The sequence below is a fragment of the Ixodes scapularis genome, unplaced genomic scaffold (genome assembly GCF_016920785.2).
Source record: "Ixodes scapularis isolate PalLabHiFi unplaced genomic scaffold, ASM1692078v2 PGA_scaffold5__190_contigs__length_132052651, whole genome shotgun sequence".
In the NCBI taxonomy this organism is placed as follows: domain Eukaryota; kingdom Metazoa; phylum Arthropoda; class Arachnida; order Ixodida; family Ixodidae; genus Ixodes; species Ixodes scapularis.
The window spans coordinates 36,681,415-36,702,736 of NW_024609880.1; the positions used below are offsets into that span (position 1 = coordinate 36,681,415).

At 45.6% G+C, this 21,322-nt stretch overlaps 1 protein-coding gene and 1 pseudogene across 1 annotated transcript in view; one reads left to right on the plus strand and one right to left on the minus strand.

Moving 5' to 3' along the window:
* Positions 1-21,322, minus strand: part of LOC120839221 (estradiol 17-beta-dehydrogenase 8-like) — a 604,311-nt gene that overhangs the window by 188,667 nt on the left and 394,322 nt on the right. The window lies entirely within an intron of this gene.
* On the plus strand, positions 4,005-6,590 carry LOC121837962 (annotated as a pseudogene).

Consider the following 21,322-nt stretch of genomic DNA (forward strand, 5'->3'; position numbering starts at 1 on the left):
AATATAATAATAATAATAATAAACTTGAATTCAGGACACATTCATGAAGGCATACACGAGTGCGGGGGCAATCAAAGCCAACAATGGCTTGTTTAATGCCACCCAAAAAATTATAGAAAACAAATTGACACGTCCACGAACAAAGCAGTGTTAAGTTTGGCGGACACACATCAGTAGAACAAACGGGAAAATTTTGGAATGTACAAAACTGGACAACTAATTATGCACATACTACACACATACTAACAAATACAGGTACACGTTAGGTGACATTTCAACCGAGTAGGTGAAGTCTCAGCATTTACTTCAGTTAACGCAGTGAATTCGCTTGTAGAATTTCAGAAGGCAGATTATTAAAGGGAAGCTACGGAGCTTCTTGGAAAAAATGAGTTAGAAGTGAATTCTTGTGTATTTTTACCCCGTGAACCCGAATACCCAAACCATTTGCTGCGTAAGAATTGTTAAACGCGAGAAAAACGCGAAAGACAGTCGCTGTCCGTGACGTCATCGACGGCGCTTTTGGCTGCCCAAGGCTAGGGGAGCGGGGCTTCAGCCCTATTTTGAAATTGCTCGTATGGCTCTCCGGCGCGTCGCATTGAAATACAATTTTGATATCTGTTAATCTAAAGGCCAAATGAACGCAATTCAAGCGTTTTTTCTTAAATGTAGAAGTGCCCCATCTTCCCTTTAAAGAGTTCAAGCACGTAAAATTCGCGTGTATACAGTCCATATCTTGTTCGGGCAAAAGGTATATCGAAAGTCTCTTGAAAACGAAGCGAACGAAGACCAACGTTTTGTTGTTGTTGTTGTTGTTGTTTTTTAATTGATTTGTACAAAAGTTACGTAAGACAACAGTTTGAATAAAAAGTGTTCGGAGACAGAGAAATTGTAAATGTTAAAAGAGATCAGTACCATCGGGAAGTTGCATGCCACAAGAAACACTTTTCAAAATATTTTTTTTTAAAAATGCAGTCAATTTTCTAATGCCAGAAGCCGGAACAGTTTCCAAACACCGTAACGCCATACCGTAACTCACTATATGCAGCGTGACTAGTTTGCGAACTGAGAGAGGCATAAGTGATTTTGTATTATATAGCAGACAACAAGTACTCCCCACGTTTTTACAGAGGGACGTGAGTTGAGTATTCTAAGTTAAACCGCAGTCAAACAAAATTCCTAAGTTTTTACAGATTCAACATAAACTAAAGGAACACACTTGCAAGATACACAGTTTGAGTTATGTAAAAGGAAAGGAAAATCAAGACACACAAATTTACGAGGATTATGAAAACAAATAAGCTTAGTCTTCTTTACGTTAACGTCCAGAATATTTCGTTGAAACTATACAGTCGCAGCGCCTTGCAGTGAGCAGGCAGCATCTTCGAAGTTAATATGTCGAGTAACAATTACAGTATCATCTGCATATTGATAAAGTTTGGCTTGGGAAAGAAAAGTAGAAACGTCATTAACAAACAAATTAAATAGGAGAGGAGATAGGATTGAGAATTGAGGTACGCCTGCCCTTAATGTTGTTCGCGGGCTCCGTGCCCCAGTTTCAATTACAAGTTGTGAGCGATCTGATAGGTAGTGTGAAAGAAAAGCAAAAAAAGGACCACCAAATCCGTAGCTATAAGGCTTCTTCAGAAGAATTGAAGAGCTAACGGTATCAAAGGCTTTAGATATATCTAAAAAGAGAGTACAGCAAACAAGATGTTCTTCAAAACCAGAAAATAATAAATCGGCAAAATCTTCAAGCAATGGCTGGGTTCCTTTTGCTTGAACAAAACCGAACTGACTGGGTGCAATGATGTTATGTACATCTATAAATGATGTCATAGTATGGAACACATGTTTTTCAAGAAGTTGTGCAACAATTGGCAAAACAGAAATTGGGCGGTAATTTTCAATCTTACTTCCTGCACCACATTTGAACAAGGGCCGTACTATAGCTGTCTTTAGTTCGTCTGGAATAAGGCAACTCGTAATAAAGCCGTTCAACATATGAAGAAGTACATGCTTATAATAACCTCATAATTTCTACGAAGATCAGTAACTCGAATGCCGTCGATGCCTGGTGATTTTGATGGTTTTAAACTGAATAACAATGAAGAGAGATCTGATTCTATCATAGGCGGAAGGAAAGCGGAGGCGTTACAACATTTTCGAAACTCATGAAAGAATCTCGTGTTGTACCTGAAAAGGTCGCAAAAAAACTGTTAAAATCCCTTACAACCGTTGACAGATTAGAGCCAAAGAACCTTTTTAATACATTATGGATTGAATTTCGGGAGGAGTGACCACAAAATTCGTTGACGAGAAGCCACGTTTTGCGCATGCCCGAGCTAAATTCTGAGAACTTTTTACAAAAGTATCTTCGCTTAGCTGCAAGAATTATCGATGTAACCATATTTCTACAAGCTTTGAAGTTTGATTTAAGCTCTGCATTGTTAGGAGCGCGCCTATGCCGAGCCCAAAGTTTATTTTTTTCTGTTATTGCTGGCCAGTATATCTGCATTCCACCAGTAGTGGTCAGGCCGGCGTACTTTAACGTACATTTCTTTTCTGGAGGAAGCATCAAATGCCTTCAAAACCTGCTCAAACGTTTGGTAAATGTCAATGGATGTAACACATTGGAGAAAGTCCTTCCAGTCAAAGGAAAAAACAAGGCCATCAAACTTAGAGGAGTCAAAGACCGATATTTGTGTACCCGCCAAGCTATTCAGGGGTGAAGGACTGTCACAGAACCAACGGCACCCAACAAAATAGTGATCAGCTAGCTTCTGTGTAATAACCGCTGATAGGACTTTTTGTGAACAAGTTCTTAGATTAATATGGTCTAAGCACGAAACAACCAACCTGCCCAAGAGAGTCTCTTCTCGAGTGGGAGCTGTTATCAAGTTGGAAATCCCATTATCAGAAAGAGTGTTGAGGTAGGTGCATACTGAGGTCTTTGACGGGGTTAAAGTATCAATGTTAAAATCTCCTAAAATGCATAAATGATCGTAAGTTGCAAACTGCCGATGTGCAGCATCAAACTCGACCAAAAAACATCGGACGTTTTCGGAAGGCGGTCTATATGTTGCTAAAATACAGACAGAGTTAATCGAATTCGTGATATTGAGCGCAATACATTCAGCATGACTGAAGGTTACTGCAAGGTGAGTGACGGACCAGGTGTCGCGAACACAAACTGCTATCCCTCCACCCCTACGAGATGGTCGAGTGGTGAATATGCTAGTGTATCCTTGCAGAAAAAATCGAGTTGTCGCTTCTGCTACAATATTAATTTCAGAAAAATAAAATGATCAACTAAGGGGCAAATTTCCTTGCAAATTAGTTTGAGTTCATTCCAGTGCTTATTGAGGCTCCCAATATTCACATATATCACTGTGCAAAACGCCTCTTGTTGATCTTCAAAAAGCTACATAGACCGTTAAAATCTGACACTTCAGCAAAATTCATCATGAGTCTACACAATCTTGTCAATGTCGGCTAGCTGGTTGATACGGACCAGCTCAGAATTCTCGCTTTTTTTGCAAATATTTTGGCCCTTTTCACCCACACGAATTTATAGCCTTGCGCCTTGCCTTTCTGCCTCGCTTTACAAAACATTCTTTGTTCGAGTGAGGCTGTCATTGAAGTAGACCCACAGCCGGTCTCGACGCGCGCGCTCACTTACGGCCTGAGCAGGCACCGAGGAGGCAATGCATTTTTTTCTGCGCTGCGCCACCGGTGTTCTCCGCGAGAGCGCACTGCGAGCCAACCCGTGGCACCCGTGGTGCGGCGGCGCCGGATGGTTTTGGAGAGGAAGCCGGCGAGCGCGCGGGCCCGTTTTCTACGTGTTGTTTTTGCCGCTGTGCGTGTGAACGAAAGTGCCTAATGCTTCGCAGGCCTTGCTGACGAGGTCACGTCTCTCAGTAAGTCTCTGCATCGATTTTTTCATGAATACTCGTGCTTCTCTCGCAAACTTGTGAAGTCAAGCTGCGCATATCAATATTGTGGATATGGTGTACTGTTGTGTGCCGTTTTGTCAGTCGCGGTCCGGAAAGACTCCCGGTGTGTCGTTTCACCAGTTTCCAGTTGACCAGGAACTGTGCGCCAAATGGCAAAAAAACATTTCTCGAGAAAATCTCGTCATTAATGACAAACCACCCTCGACTGCAGTATGCAGCAAGCACTTCTAGGCCAATGACTACGTCAGTGACCGTAAGATAAGAAAATTGGTTCCTGGTGCCGTACCAACCCTATTTGAAGGGCATCCTTCTTACCTAGCACCCAGTGCGAAGAAAGCACGTAGGACCCTAAAAGTCCGAGACACTGCTCCCTCTAGGAAGCCATCAAAACGAAAGGCAGAGCCAGAAGAATGCGAGAATGCAGTGCTATAGTCGCCGGGAGGTGAAATCAAGCAGAAAGCTACTATATGTACCCAAGCAAGAAACAACGATGCGCAGCGAGCAAGTCGATATCTTTTAATGATAGCAAGACTTCGTTCGCAGGTAGCGTACTATCGCTCCAGTCGCTCAAAAACACAGCAGCAACTAGAAGCAGAGAGAAAGGTAATCTCCTCATATCGTGACGACAAGCGCTACTCAGCTTTGAAAAATATTGCTTCAGACGCTGAAAAGGGAGAGAAAAAGGCTGTCTTCCTGCTTCACCAAGTTGACGGATACCAGAAGAAATTCCAGTCTTATCCCGAAGAAGTAATAAGAGAGTGTGTCATAGGGCGCTTTCTTTCGCCAAAAGGTTACGATCATGCCCGGACGAACCTGCTGACACTGCCACATAAGTGCATACTGCAGCGCTACGTAGGTCCCAGATCAACTTCTTCTGGAATGAGTGGCGCCATGAAGGAAAGGCTCATTCACGAGGCTTCCTTTCTCAGCCACAAACAGCACATGGCTTCGTTAATAATCAATGAAGCGGCAATAAAGCCAAAGTGCATATACGACCGGAAGTCCGATGTAGTATTTGGGATCAGAGACAAGCCAGAAAGTGGTGCACCACGTACAAAGAACGAAACACTTGCAAACCGAGTCCTGTGTTTTGTGCTCCACGGAGTGGCCAGCTCGTGCAAGATCCCATGTTCGTACTACTTCACCAAGCAGCTGAGGGGGAGAGACTTGTATGCGTGGACGAAGGACGTCATCTCTGCAGCTGAGGAATGCGGCTTTGTGGTGATTCGAATAGTTACCGATAACTACTCAGCGAACAGAACAATGTTCAAGCTCATGGGGAATGGTTCATTGTCAACCATAGTGAAGCATCCTCACGACGATGAACGAGAAATTTTTTTAAGCTTCGATCCTTGCCACGTTTTCAAGAATGTCCGCAGCCAATTTTTGGAACGGGAGCTCACAGACGGCACTGGCGTCATCAGTGGCACATTTGTCCAGAAACTCTATGAGCACCAGAAGGACATGTCTATAAAGTTGGCCAGAAATCTTACAAGGAAACATGTGTATCCGTCGAATCTAAAAAAAATGAACGTGCTACGTGCCGCGCAGGTGTTTTCGCCCCAAGTCACTGCCGCACTCGAACATCTCCAGCAGAACTCGCGAGTCAGCTCCCTTCTCTTCACTTCCAGGGATGCAACATCGACGATCAACTTCATGAAAGTGATGAAGAAATGGTTCGACGTTCACGACACCACCTACAATGGAAGTGGCTGCAAAATGCCCATCTCCAGAAAAGACGATGACAGACTACTGTGGCTGCAAAATGAGTTTTGCAGCTACGTGAAGACGATTCAAGAATGTTCCATTGCCACTGGTGTTGGGAACTTCACTGAGGAAACATACAATGCCCTACTTTTCAGCACGAACTCCACAGTGGAGGTAACCAGGTTTCTATTGAGAAAAGGCGTCAATTACGTTCTGACTAGAAAATTCAACAGTGATCCCATTGAGGCATTGTTTGGACAACTGCGCTTTATGTGTGGAGGTGACGACGCGCTGGACGCAAGAGCCGTTACAACAGCTTTGAACCACATAGTAAAGAAAAACGCCCTGCCATCGAAAGGAGTCGCTGCACAAGATGAAGATGCAGAAGAAGCGGCCGCCTCTGTTCCTCAAGATGTGGTTCAAGAATTGAAAGCTCTGAAAGCACATCTTTCAGCACCGCCTGTGTCTGTCGCTTACTCAGGCTTGGTGTATGTAGGTGGATACCTTGCCAAGCTTGTCGGTGATTTTGGATGTCACGCTTGCGTCATGCCTGTGACGACAAACAAGACTATTAGTCCTCTGTACAAACTTCTGAGCGCACAAGAAAATTGTGAACTTCGCTATCCGAAGCCCGAGTTTCTAACTCTTCTGGAAACAATTTCAACTTTTTTTGAAAAGGCGGGCAAAGCTCTCCCATGATGAAAGAATCTCGAAGCCTTGCAGCTAATAGTTGAGCCACATCTAGAAGATTCACCCCTCCTAAGCTGCCCAGAAGGTGTTGACCGGAGTCACGCCAAACGCTTAGCACATCTGATCTCTGAAAAATTCCTGCGAATTATTCTCGTCAACTACACAAAGAAATTAACAGACCAGAATGACAAGCCGTCTGGATTCACCCACAAACCAACACGAAAGCATTTCAGGCTGTGACTGACATTCCTCGGAACTCTGAGACACACAATAACGTTGTATATGTCCTTACAACCAATGCCTGTTATTGCTTTCAGTCCTTTTACGTATGTGAAACGATTTCAGGGCTTCAAAAAGTAAAGAATCTGTCTAATGTGTTTTTCGCTCAGTGAGAGAAGGTTGAATAGGTACATTTGAACATTTTGGAGCGGCAAACGCTATTATTATCATAATACATTTTGGACTACTGACTGTGAAGGCCTTTAATAGGAAAATAAATGTTTCCTGACCCTGGTTTCATGCTGAAATATCTTGCTTCACTTTTACTCATGTGACTCGCAAATAATCCAGCCGTGCCCATTGGTACTATGCGCCATGACAGCATGCCAACTTCAATGTTTTCAGATTCATATACTAGTTCCTTGCATTGCATGCCTATAGCGGTGACTGCATAAGGCACGGTTGTAAAGTGCTTGATCAAAGCAGTGGGAGCAGCCGTTCAGCGAAACGTGCAAGATGCTTCAAACAGCGCGCGCCGAGGCTACTTCGAGCGCACATTTCAGCGGCTCCCGTCGAGCGGAGCGGAGTTGGCTCGCAGCGCCCTGGAGAGTTGCGGCGATAGGCAGCAAATGCCCCCCTTGCACGGGCCGTAGGGGAGAGCGAGCGCGCGCGTCGAGACCGGCCGTGGTAGAGCTTAGGTAGGCAATCCTTCTGACTTAGCAAACTAAGTGTACGCGCGCGCTTAGCTATCCAAGTTTCCTTCATTTTAACTGAAGAAAACCGAACTAGGACTGGTTGAATTCCATTACGCTTGGCTGGCAAGCGATGAATTTCCTCGATGTCAGAAAGGTGAAACGAGTTATCGATTGGCAGCTTACTCGCAAGCTCAGCTATGTAGGTAATCAGGCTCTCATCAGAAGAGTATGGCAAACCGTGCAGCTCTAAGTTAGGAAGACGAGAGTACTGCTCACTGCCATTTTGCTCAGCTTGAATCCGTGAGATCTCTGTAGCTTGAGACCGAACTGTGGCTTGGAGGCCCGAGATTCTATGTTCAAGAGTTTTCACCGCTAGTTCATTAGACGTTGCCAATTTGCAGTAGAGAGTCATATTGCGCAGAGCAGAAGTCAACCGACGCTCGGAGGTCTTTAACTGTTGACTTGAGTTCCTCAACAGTAGGCTTCAGCAGGAGAAGCTCGTCAAGCTTGACGGGTAGCGTTTGCAGCGAGTCGACGCTGACTTTCAGGGAAAGTAAGGCTTCCAGCTTCACATTCACTGATGCCAGCTGAGTCATCAAAAAGTCCGTTTCCGCGGATGAACTTCATGGTGGTGGACTGGGCTCCCCTTGGCTATCCTTGCTGCGACATGATCTGCAGACCCACTGGTCTCTCTTTGTCGTGCCCATGGTGCTAAACATCGAATCGCAAACACCAGCGCAGAGCTTTCCAAGATGGTAAGCGCTCCTGCAGTTCGCACAGACCAGGTGCTTTCCATTGGCCTAAATCACTTGGGCGCATTTAGTGCACTCAACCGTTGGGGCCATGGTGATCGCGGCTTCAGTCAGAGCGTATAAAATTAACGCAGGTTTACTGCGGGCCGCCGTGCGATGTTAAAACTCACCGCGAAGATCGTCGTGCTAGGGGAGCTTCCATTGGGCGATGACGGGAAAACCCGGTCGAGTGATCGCCGAAGCCTAACGGTGAAGCCGAGGTTATTAAAAGGGATGTTGGCTTATGCAGGATCCATGGCTGGTTCCTTGATGATTCCTGGGCTTGAGCTTCAGTCTTGTAGTTGAGGTTGTGTCTCCTACTGCTTGCCAGTTGTTAACACATACGAACAGAGCAATCGAAAAAGCGATTGCTCCCGCTGTTCTTCTTCTTCAATCCAATAATAAAAATAATAATAATATTAATTATAATAATAATAATAATAAATTTATTTCGCATATATTCAGTACAGAATAAAGTAACGGGTCTGTCGAAGGCAGTGGAGGCTTGAGGGACAGAACCAAACAAGTCAAATGACACAAATTACAAATCAGTCCTAGGAACACATAGGAAGCAAAAAGCTATGACAGTAATTTCAGTCAAATAATCCGTCAAAATTACAGTGGAAAAATAAAAGAAAACACACACACAACGAGCAGTTATGAACAGTACTCTACAACAGAATTACACCAAAAAATTGTTCAACATTTTTTTTTTTTAATTTTCTCTTAGTAGTAGCTATAAAAAAGGAATCGGGGAGTCTATTCAATATATATGGCACATAGTAGGAACGAACTCGCTCACCATATCTCGTATAACACCGGGGGGTTATGAAACGATCTGAGCTACGCAAATCCCTACTAGACACAAGGGTATTCTTGAAATCATTACACCAAAAACGAGAGATCACAACACATTGAAGGTGGAGTGAACGAAAGTTCGGCAACCGTAAAGCCTCGAAGATGTCTGCACCTAATGGAAAATCGAAATGATACCCAACGCTTTTTAACAAACCTTTAAGAATTTGGTCAATTTTTGTTTTCCAAGCTTCTGTGCAGTTACCAAATAATGTGATTCCATATCTGAGTATGCTATAAGCAAGAGCATATGTAATTGATTGTCTTACGGCAAATGGCATAATATCTTATTGTTATAAAGTAAGCAACTGACGGATCGAAGCTTTCAAACAAGTCTAGATTTAGATGCGTTAACAGTGATAAAATTCTCAAAGAACCAATCCATTACTCGCGTGGCGTCGTGTTGCAGCGCGCGTACAGCTTGGTGGTAATTGATGTGACTAGAACCAAGTAAGGTATCATCCGCATATTGGTAAATTTCGCAATTACTAAGCTTGGTTGAGATGTCATTAACAAAAATATTAAATAACGAAGGTGACAAAACTGATCCTTGTCGCACACCAGCTTTTAACCTAACCCGATCACTTTTAAAGTTTCCCATCGATACAACTTGAGTACGGTCATGAAAGAAATTTGGAAGTAAAAAAATGGTCCACGGAAGCCGTAGTTGTGCAGTTTAAAAAGAAGTACTTTGTGACTAGCCGTGACAAAGGCCTTTGCAACATCTAAAAAAATAGCACATGAATATAAATTTTGTTCAAATGCCCGATGTAAAAGGTCAGAAAAATTTTTAAGCAGAGGTTGGGTGCCCTTCCCCAGTGACAAAACCATATTGGTTTGTAGAGAGCAGGTTTGACTTTTCTATAAAGCCGGACATCACAATATAGAGATACTTTTCTAAAATTTCGCCAATGCAAGGCAAGATGGAGATTGGGCGATAACATTCTTTTTTGTTCCGGAGCTCCTCCTTTATAAATGGGTTTAACAAGAGCGGTCTTTAAGTCATTGGGAATTACACCAGAATCAAGAATCTCATTAACTATGGTGAGAAGCACTTATTGAATATGACTAATGTTGCGGCGGAGGTCAATAATACGAATGCTATCAATACCAAAAGACTTATTGCATTCAAAAAAAAATTGAGCGCAGTGTGTCCATAGTGAGAAGAGGAAGAAACGCAGACGTAGACATGCCATTAATAAAACTCAAGTTCAAAGCTATTAAGTTATCATCTCTTACAATGCTGGATGAAGTAGCGAAAAGCTTGTTGAAGTCTTTGACAACAGATTGAAGATCGGAACCAAAGTGCTGTTGAAGAAAGTCAAGGAGAGAATTTTTCGTCCCAAGTCCTCTAAAAGAGTTAATCAACTTCCATGTTTCGCGTGCATTCGATCGTGATTCATAAAACTTTTTCTGAAAGTAGCCTCGTTTAGCAGACCTAATGATCGCATTGGTTTTGTATCGAGCGCTTTCAAACTGTACCCTTAGTTCCACGTTTTTTAGGGCATGACAGCAAAGAAGCCACAAAACATCCTTTTCCTTGATTGCAGTCATGAGTCAGTATCAAACCAAGGCTTATAAGATCGTTGCTTGAATTTGATATTTTTTCTTGAGGTACAATAATATGATTGAAACATCGCAGCAAAAGCACTGTAAACTTTGTGGGGTTCGACGGTCATTAGAAATTCACTCCAGTCAGAGGCAGAGACCAAACCATCAAATTTAACTGTATCTATAACTGAGACATACGAAGAATTGCGCCTCGATATATGCTCTTCACCTACTGGTACATCTAGAAGACAGCCTGTGAAGTAATGGTCGGATAGTTTTTGGGGAATTACGGCAGATTTTAGTGACATATCAGGGGCCCGAATATTTATCTGATCAATGCAGGAAGGTACTAACCGTCCAACCAGCAGTTCTCTAGTGGGTAGGGTGATAGTATTTTCAATGCCATATTCTGAGAGCAGTGTCGAATAATCGCAGACTGCCGATTTATTTGGTTTAAGAGTATCAATTTTTACATCGCCTACCATGCAAAATTGTCCTTCCGAGCGAAACTTGTCTAGCACGACATCTAGTTCAGTAAGAAAAAGCGAAACGTTTTCAGAAGGAAGCGTGTAGACCGCGAGCAAGGATATGGAGAAGCCAGGGAGAGAAATGTGAGCAGCTAGTGATTCAGCATGAGCCATATTCACGTTCTGACTCACCGGTAACCACTTATCTTTAACATATATTGCAATACCACCACCTCTATCATGGTCACGGGTGTGAAAGAACTCACTATAACCATTTAAAATATATTGATTGTTTTGCAAAGATGAAACACCAATTTCAGTTAGAACGAAACCATCTATTGATCCGTTTAGGTTACTTATTAGAGCACAGAACTTCTCCCAGTGTTTATGCAAACTTGTTATATTTACGTGAATAATCGGGAAATTGTTATCAGAAACAGGTCCCAACAGTTGAATAAACGAATAAAAATTTGGAACCGACAAACAAATGGTCATGCTTTAGACCAGCTGCAGTAGATCCTTTTGTGTGTTAACGCGAACGACTGGCGAGCCTTCGGCTTTCTTTGCGTAAATCTTAGAGTTCTTTGCCCAAACAAACCGATATTCATTTTTTTTTGCCCTGAGTTCTCGCCAGGCAAAAAAAGATCTTTATTCGCTGGTGTGAGGTTGTCACTGAAGAATAAGGTCGTTTGATATTCAGACCGGTAGTGTTTGCGTAGCCTTCCACGTGCAGACATCCAAGAGTTCTTTATGGCGACAGAGGTAAAATTTATCAGAACTGTTGGAACTGAGTCAGTTTTTTTTTTTTTTTAAGGCGATGAATTGCCAGGATGCCCGAAGGCTGAGGTGTTGGAACATCAGGCTTTTGAGATAGGTCGTTCATGATTTGCATCTGATTCTCGCCATGAACAAAGGGAAGACCGTGTAGCTCCATATTGCAACGCCGACTGTACTGGTGCGTATTATTGAGCTCTTCTTTCAGTCGCCCAAATGTGTCAGCCTCATGTTCCATTGTTTCCCTGACCGTGTCCAGCTCCTGTTGTAAATCCTTCACAGCTTCCTTATTTTTCATTGCCATAGCGAGCACGGAATCGTGTTTTAGGCTAAAAGAGTCAACGGTCATTTGTAACCCTTCAACCGTGCTGCGCTGTTCATCGACGGCTGGTCTTAGAGCCAGCAACTGATCCACCTTAGACGGAAGGGGTAGAAGGGTATCAACACTAGTCTTCAACGAGAGAAGCTGGCTAAGCGTAACGCTGATCGAAGCCAGCTGACTGGTAACAGAAGCGCAATCTACAAGCCCCTTTCTGCTCACGTCGGCGTTGCCGGAATCCTTTAGTGAGCAGTTACCAGCAGTCCCTGAGACTGTTCGGATCTCTCCGGTACGGATGTCGCCGGTCCGGCAAGTGGGACATTTTCATGTTTCTCGTCTAGCAGCGCCCATTTACGCAAAAGCCCCATCCGCAACACCGGACCAGGGCTTACCGAGATAGTAACCATTCCGACAAGATGCACATGTCAAAAACCTTCCGTCCGCCGGCAGAGCGCGAACGCATTTGATACAATTCATTATTTTGAGTACAGTAGCTATGAAACTATATCAGAACTATGACAATTGAAAAGTCGCAATCGACTGTTTATGGCGAAAAAGGGTAAAATTGAAAGGAGAGTGAACTCTAATCTCACATATGTCATGTGCAGCGCTTAGCACGTGAAAACAATTCGTCACTGTAACTCCGCGCTCAGTTCATGTGGCTGCCTGGTGCTGGATTTGAGCGCCGCCCTACTGAAACAAAAACATTTGGCGCCTGTATAAAAATAAACGGGTCCATACCGGTAACTGTTTAGCCATACCGGTCACCAGTTTGCCAAAGGGGTCGTCCGTATGGCTGAAAGCGGTCCCCCGTATGAGCCATAACGGTCACCTATTTAGGCAAACAGGTCACTTCTTTGGCAACGGGTCACTCGTCTGGGCAAATGGGCGACTCGTTTGGGCAAAGTTGTCGCACGTTTGCTCAAACCGGTGAACATGTTGCACAAGCGGGTGACCGATGACCATCAAACTGTACCGGTTTAATCAAACGGCTCTCGGGAGCCCGTTTGATATTGAACGTACAGATCGGCGGCGTGGGCACGCCTGTTTCAGCCGTGGCAGCCAATGTTTCCGGAAGACTGGGAGCGCCGGGTTATCGATTTCAGATCGTCCGCGAAATGCAAGTAATTATATTTATATTTTAATAGCGCTGATCTTCGCTTATACTGCAACTAAAACTAACAGTTTTTTTTTTTTTTTTAACGTAAACGCGCGTCGTTGGTGAGCCGATATTTTTGACAGAACTTTAAAACTTTGTCCATCTCTGTTGCCTCAACTTTCTTATTCAGCTCGAGTCTCTCGCAGAAGACGCGACCGCATGAAAGAGTGTACTTCTAGAGTCCGTTTCACTTCACTTCAAGACGCGGCGAAGGTAGCGCGCGAACACGCGGCTGCAAGAACATCGAGCATTGCGAGAGCACGCCCGCCGTTGCAGCAGTCGAACTACGAGCTCGCTGAGTACTCGCTGAGTACTTCCTTCCACGGCCACTCGATTAGGACTCCCCTTGGGAGCGGCCTGCCGTATGCCTCACTCCGCAGGTGAGAGCGATAGTTCTACTTTACCCCGCAGCGCCAGCCGTGGCGCTCGTTATCGGTGAGAGATAGAGTTCCTTTCGGGGGAGCATATCGAGGAACTCTATACTTCGTTTCACGTTAGTATGTACTTGTTAGCCGCGCGTGCTAAAAGCGCTAGATAAAAGCGCTTCGAAGGAAGTCCCGGCGGCTGCATGAGCGCTCGTGCAGCGAGTGCTCCAGTCAAGGCAGTAAAGGCTAGCCGCTCGCGCTAGCACAGCGTTCGCGGTTAGTCCATGCTGTAAGATGAAATATAGTGAGAGAGGAGCAGTACGCCCGGCCCGGTGTGGCTATTTAGATTTTTTTTTTTTCGTGAAGCCGCAAGTCTCAATTGAAACGAGTGCCAGATTGCATGAATGATATGTGACAAATCTGTGTAGAATAAAAGCACATGATTCTTTCTGCGAAAAGCTCCCTCAGCTGCAGGCTGCGCGTTAAAGCTCCATTCTGCTGGCAGTATGAGCGAATTGTCGTTTTCTTGTTCCGGTAACTGTTACCCCGTTTCTATTACCACTGTAATATAGGAGTTATAGTTGGATATAGCTAGGCCGTATGATTTCCGATTTTAACTGACGCTCGAGCACGCGCGAGCTGTGCCATTTATTCATCGGTGTAGGACAATATAAAATCGGATTCCACGTGCATAACTTCAGCAATATAAACTTAATTGTTCACAAAAAACAGACCAAGGGAGTCATATAGTTCACAAGCGGAGTACCTTTCGGGAAGGCTTCCGCGAAAGCCTCAATATATTCTCTAGTGGGCTGTTTAGGTCATCAGCCCAGCTTGCCAAAAAAGGTCTTATTAGCTTTCTGAGAAAGAGCTCGCAGAGCTCTTCGCTGTGGTAGGGGTCTCGGCAGTTAACACACCGCATCAGCGGGCAGTCCATAAGGTGTGGAAGACAGCGCTCGAGAGGGCCTTGCGAATCCTTCCACAACCACGAATCTCTGCCGACTGTAGAGCCGTCTCGACAAAGGTGCAGACGAGCTCGCACAGCCAGACAGCTTCAAGTCGTGGATAGCTGAGTCCTCCTTGGTCAAGGCTAAACATGGGCTGATATATGCTCCGTCATGTAATGCATTTTCCTTAAGTTGCGCTTGCATTCAGGACACGTCACCTGCAAAGTTTAGCAGGTTCTACACATTAGCCTTCCTTGCCTTCACTGAGAAATTCTTATTGCTTTGCTAGGTTGAATGTTTCAGCTAATTACTTTGAAATTATGACAATTTCTACGAATAAAAATGGTCACCTTTTGTTCGCAAATGAAGGCCAAGTAGCCAGCCATGTAAGTCAGCGGTGCGAACTCAAGTTCGGAAGAAACTTTATTGTACTTCATCAACTGCAGGATTTCCTGTTTCACGAGTGGAGTTGGCACATTTCATCTCCGTCTGGTACTCAGAACTAGAACGCGCATTTACATTTCCGGCAGCTTCCAAAATGCCAACACAAACCACACACACGAGCGCAGAATGACACTACGATATTTTCGCCGAGCACAGCGGTGCATAGGGGGGGAAAGCGAGTTTTGCTGCCTTCAGCAACCGCGGCAGCGCCTCGGTATCGGCGAAGCCAATAACAGGCAGTTATTTTATCTGAGTAGCGGAGCAAGAGCGCGTTGGGCGCCTTCTCTATACTTCGTTTCACCTTAGTTGTACCGCAGCGAAGGCTGGATGCGCGAGCTCATAGCGTTGACGGCTGCCCTTACTGCACGAGAGCTTGTGCCGCCGAGATCTGCCCCAGAGCAAGGAGCTCGCGCTTACAGCCTTTCCTGCGGTACACTGGGTGAAACAGAGTATAGCTTTCAGCTCACAAGACCGCTCACCGATGTGCAGCGCCCCCACGGAAAATGGGAGAAGTTCTCCTCTCACGCGCGCTCTTTTGTTTTCGGAAAGACATCGGCAGGCCGCACCAACAGGGGGGATCGAGTGGCCGTGTTCCTTCGCTCGGGCGCAAGCCGAGCTTCTGGCCGCCCCCATTTCTTGCGTTCGAGCGTGCTGAAATGCGCGCGCGCCTGCTTTCCGAGGCTACAAAAAGCACGTCTCACTGGAATGCCATTGCCTGGGGAGAGGGTTCGGGGCTGTCTCAGCGTCCTACGCCTTCACCGCACCCCCTCCCTCCTTTCTTGTCACCTCTGTCACGTGACCCGCAGCAGCGCACGAGCTACACGCTGATAAGCATGAAGATCCGGGCGCGCTTTGCAGCCGCTTTTTTCTTTGTCTGTTTGTTGTCAGTTGCAGCTCGAACTTCGTTCGTCGTATACCTGCTTCAATCTGTCGTCTAACCCTGCGGTCTTATTAGGATGCCTCTCGACAACGTATTGGATGTGCACCAAAGCTATCAGTGTTCGAAAAGTCCTACGTGTGTATCGACAACAAGCGATTCTTCAAAAAAGTCAGGAATTCTTTCGGTTTGTTTGGGTTCGGCAAATGACAGCTTGTGCGCCGCATCGTGCTGAAACTTCCAAGGAGCCGTTCCCTGTCGTTTGTGTTTGTGTGGTTCTCCTGCTTTGACCGTGACGACAAATATCACGGATTACATCTTTCAAGTCCGCTATTATTTTGGTAAGTGCAGTGCAACCTACTTGTTGGCAACGATTGACCGTTCTTCTTCGCGTACTCTTCCAGATTATCTATAGAATTATGCGGCGCCTAATCACGCGGCAGCCGGGAGAATAATTTACCTGATAGTCTAGAATTACCTCGGTTCTTGTTTGCTTTGCAATCTTCTCAGTTGTATATAAAAGCTTAAAGTACCTCTCACATTTCACAGATCGCTTGCACGTTTGTACTTGTCTTCAGAAGAGGTAATAAACTTCGAGAAGAATTGAAAACAATCTTTTGTGTCTGTTTTCCTGTCCATTTGCAAGCACCTACGCGAGTGCATTTGTTCTACGTGTTTTCTCCATGTTATAAATACGTTTATGAGTTTCGGGAAGTCTTAAATAAGTTAAGATAACCAACTACCCAGACGAAAGCCATTTACGGTTAGCGCATAATTTGCCAATTCGAATGGCACGTTCAAACGTGTGGTCACGTGCCAGGTCGAACGGGCACCTGTATCAAGCGGGCACCTGTATCAAACGGGCATCCGTATCAAATGGGTACCGTTTCGGAAAGTACCGCTTCAAACGGGTACCCGTATCCCATAATCACGTTTGATTCAAACGGGTCGACCAGTTTGCCACCCGTTTGAATTTTTTTTCAGTAGGGCGTGTCCCACCCGTGAATCTGTACACAGATATTCAATGGGTGAGAATTAACTGTAGATGTCTCAAGGGCCACGATGACCTTGCCCGGCGTCTTGGAAAAGGTTGCCGTATTTCTCGCTCCCATGTCTTGTCCCGTTAGTCGATCTGAGTAGTGGAGCTCATTCAAGAAGAAAGACGTAGAGCTGGCAGCGTAAAAACAGGTCGGCCGGGTAATGTTGTGGAGGCTTGACTGGGAGCCGACAGCCGATCGAGGCAATGGAGGCCTTGTAAGGCGCAATGAACGTGCCTGCGATCACAGAGGGCTTGACTTGCGTCTCGGATGGCTTGTCCGCCGTTGGTAAGCTTTCTCTGCTCTGTGCTGTACACCCGTGTCACGTGCGGCGCCCTGATCTATTGTGCAGGCTGCCACGAGATGCGTCGCTCACCGTGAAAATCGTCGTGACAGGCAAGCTCGCGCACGACGGGCGCTCCAGAGGCCAAACCAGGCGAAGACGCGAAGGCACTTAGGCCTACCTGGTACGTTTCCGTCGAGAAGAGACGTTGGGGACCTAATCTTGGTCAAAGGCGGCGCCAGTGACGACGCGGGGTTCCATTAACGCCACAGACCGCTCGTTGACGCCGGATGTCTCGATTTGAAGTAATTACGAGTAGAAACTTTTAAAGCAGTCAAAGGAGCACTGTTCCTGGGTACTTCTTGATGATGATAATAATAAATATAATAATAATATTATTAATAAAAATACCAATAATAGCAATATTAATAATAATAATAATATCTATTGCAGGTGCTTTAAGTACATGCATGGAGAATAGCGGGACCATCAAAGCCATAAAGGCATGTAAGATTAGTCCCTAAAATAATAAATCCAATACACACCTAGATCAAAATAAGAAAAAGCAGAGGGCCGGAATGCATGACAAAAGAAATTCTGTACAGGCAGAGCACCACGGCACAATGCACAGAGTTCACGGAAAGTGAAAGGAGCAACATAAAATTGTATTGGCACCTCAGCACAACATTACACGCCTGAACAAAAAGCCCTCAGTTGACGCTTCAAAGCTCCTCGCTATGTGACATCAATTAGCGCAGAGGAAAGGTTATTTAAAATGTGAGGTACGTAATATAGGCGAACGCATTTCCCAAAATGTGTGTTGCTGCGCATCGGTGTAAACGGTGTCGGATCTCGAAGGGCCCGACACACATTGTTGGGTTTTTTTTAAAAGTGTTCTCCCAATAGTGTCTGATTATTACAGTTTGCCAAAACAGTGCTCGAAATGTTGGTAGAGAGAGGTCATTAAACCGGTAATCCGATAGTTGGAGAATCGAGCCATATGCCACGCTTCGCAAAATGCCTCTAATTAAAGAGTTCACCTTAGAGTCCAATCGGTCCGTACACTGTCCGAACACGGTTATCCCATACCGAAGTAGGCTGCCCGTGCACCAAAAGTCCTCTCGTTGACATCGGAAGAAATATCCCCAGGTTGTAGAGGGTGCAGGAAGCGGCTCGTAACTTTTAAAAGATGTAGCAAAGGTGAGAGTTCCATGATAGATAACAATCCAAATGGATTCCTAAATAGTTTGTGGTGTTAACATAGTCGGTTGGCACGCAGTTGCAAGATACACAGTTTGAGCTGTGCAAAAACGTGGCTTGTCCAAGAGAATCGATTTCAGTGGACTACGAAAGCATATCAGTTGCGTTTTTTTGTTTTTTTTTGCATTGGTCCGAATGACATTCTCCCAAAACCAATCCATCGCCCGTATTACATCTAATTGGAGCAAATCAACGGAATCACGGTAACGTATGTGACTGCACAACAAAACTGTATCATCGGCGTATTAAAATACTTTACACAACTTGCGGGCATCTTCTAGTTCCGATTCCCACAGACCCTGTTTCCGGATGAATAGGACACCGCAATACTTCGCTCTCGGCAAAAGGGTTTATTCCCTCACTCATTGCCTCGGGGTTGCGGGATCGGGGAACGGTCATCAGCGAGGCCGGGGGAGAGTCCGCTGCCACGGCAGCTTCTCCGAGTCCCAGCGGTGGTCGTCCACACCACGTTATGGGGACGTCGTCGTCCGGGGTCGCTGTCCGGTCCGTTTGTCGAGTCCGCCAATCGACGTAGTGCCCGCATTCCCCGTGCCAGCGTCCACCGCCGTCCGAGCTCGCCTCCGTGACTCGTTGATCCCCAAGTCGGCAGCAGGAGAGACGGCAGCCAGAGAGAGATTTCCTTTGTCTCTGTTCCCCTTTTTATATCCTCGCCCCCCACCGATCACGTGCCCACCACGACCCGTCCACGTGTACACGCACGCCCCCGCCACGGTCCCCGCAAGATCCCCGAGTCGGGATGACGCGCCGTACGGTGACGCTCCCTCGTCCAAGGATCCGGGTGATCAGGAATGTTCCGCCCTGGCAGGGCGCGGGAGGAGCGGGCGAAGGAGCGGGGGAACTGCGGTAAAGACGGGACTCCAGGGTGGGGCAGCCGGAGGGATCCCCACACCTCCCCTCCCTCAAGGCTCGGACTCTGAGGTGCTTGAGGTTGCGTGGTCCCCAGGACCCTTGGCAGGGAGCTCGCTCAGCTGAATGTCACCGATGACGACGAGCACCCTCGATGATGATAGTGGTGGCATCAAACCAGGCAGGTCAGCGGTGAACGTTCATTCACTGGGAAGGTCGTGACCGACGGAGCACTGTCCACGAACTGGTCCGGAGCACCACAGCTCACAACACGCACGGGCACTCAGGCACACACAACACGCCGGCACTTAAAGTTCGCTTCCGTCCCCAATATTCCAGACAGCGAATCGCGCAAAAGCGAATACCGGCACTCTATACCAGACAGCGCGACGAAACCAAAATCTTTCGATCGTTGGACATGCCACGAGATAAAAACGAAACTCTTCATCTCAATACTAGCAGGCAGGCAATCATCAAGAACGTCACGCTACACGTTTAAGAGGTTCCTAAGAGGAAAACCATTCCTTAACTAAAAAGTATGAGCACTCACTGCATACCCAAATCGTGCTTACGCCCACTATACAACGTTAGCTCCTATAAAACTCAACCGTATTATTTTAAAGCAGAAAACAACCTACCAGACCGTCAGAACCGCACACCTCTTACCAGTGGCGTACGCAGGATTTCATTTCGCGGGGGGCCGGACCAACGAGAGTAAAGGGGACAAGATAAAAAGAAAAGAAAGTCCAAGAGAAAATAAAAGCAGGTTCATTTTTTTTCTAATAATTATGCATTCTTCTATTGAGTAATTAAAATAAAGTTGTCATATTGGAAAAGCAGGTTCATTTTTTTTCTAATAATTATGCATTCTTCTATTGAGTAATTAAAATAAAGTTGTCATATTGGTTTTGGGATGATTATGATACATAAAAATTATGCCCCGGAAATTCCCCACCGGGAAGGCATTTGCATTTTACTTTTTTTTATTTACAAGTCACGTCAAAAGAAGGCACCAGAGTAAGCAGAGAGAGAGAGAGAGAGAGAAAAAAAACTTTTATTGGCGGAATATGAGAATTCCTTAGAGTGCGGTAGAAAACAAGAATCATAAAAACAAATATTTTATGAACCACGACTCCGATGCACAAAGCCTCCAGTCATCGGGGCTGATAAAACAATGATGCATAAGTAGAAACGAGGAACATCTTGATGGATAGACGATAATCACTGGAAAGCTGCTCCACCATAAAGTGCTCCTTATCTTAACCTGATCTAACCAACAAAAATCTCACGTGATTTGTTCGTTGGGGTCGATTTCTAAGGTTTCCGACGTCCGCTCACAAAAGAAAGTCAAGGAAGTCACACAACGCAACAAAGGGACGATGTAAGATGGTTTACATACTCACATATTGCACTTGGCTCTCGTCCCGAGGCAGCAGGTCGCACACACGCGCGGTTCTCAAAATGCCGATAACAACCTTCGTACTCGAACCTTGAACCGCAAATCCCGCGCCTTTAGGCGACTATATTCTTTTTTCTAAGACTTTTCCCGCCATCCAAGGAGCCAATCAGATATCGCTCTTTTTAGACCAATGAGAGCCACGCGGTACAAAAAAAAAAAAAAACATATACAATACAAAGTCCAATTAAGAAAGGACACGTGCATAGACCCCCGAAAACTGCTAAAAATCTTCGGCCTAACTGTCGACGGTCAGCCGGACACCGCTTCAAGGAAAAACCCTTCGTCGGGGTGCAAGAGCAGTACCGACGCTTCTTCTCAAAATAAAAAAAGAAATAGCTACAAAACATCGAGGGGCCCCGCTGCGCTCGAGCGAGGCACAGCGCATGGTACGCACCCAGAGCGGGGTCCTCGAGGAACAATTAAGACAGGGGACACGGGGGCCGCTCCGTGGCGACGACAAACCAGCCCTGGCAACTCCGCGAGAGGGACATGGGGCACTCGCGAAACAATAAAAGTAGAAGTAAAGAAAGATATCCGTTGATCGATTATTTTCCAGTCATATTAGATAAAAGACGTTAAAACTACACATTTTTTTTATTATTC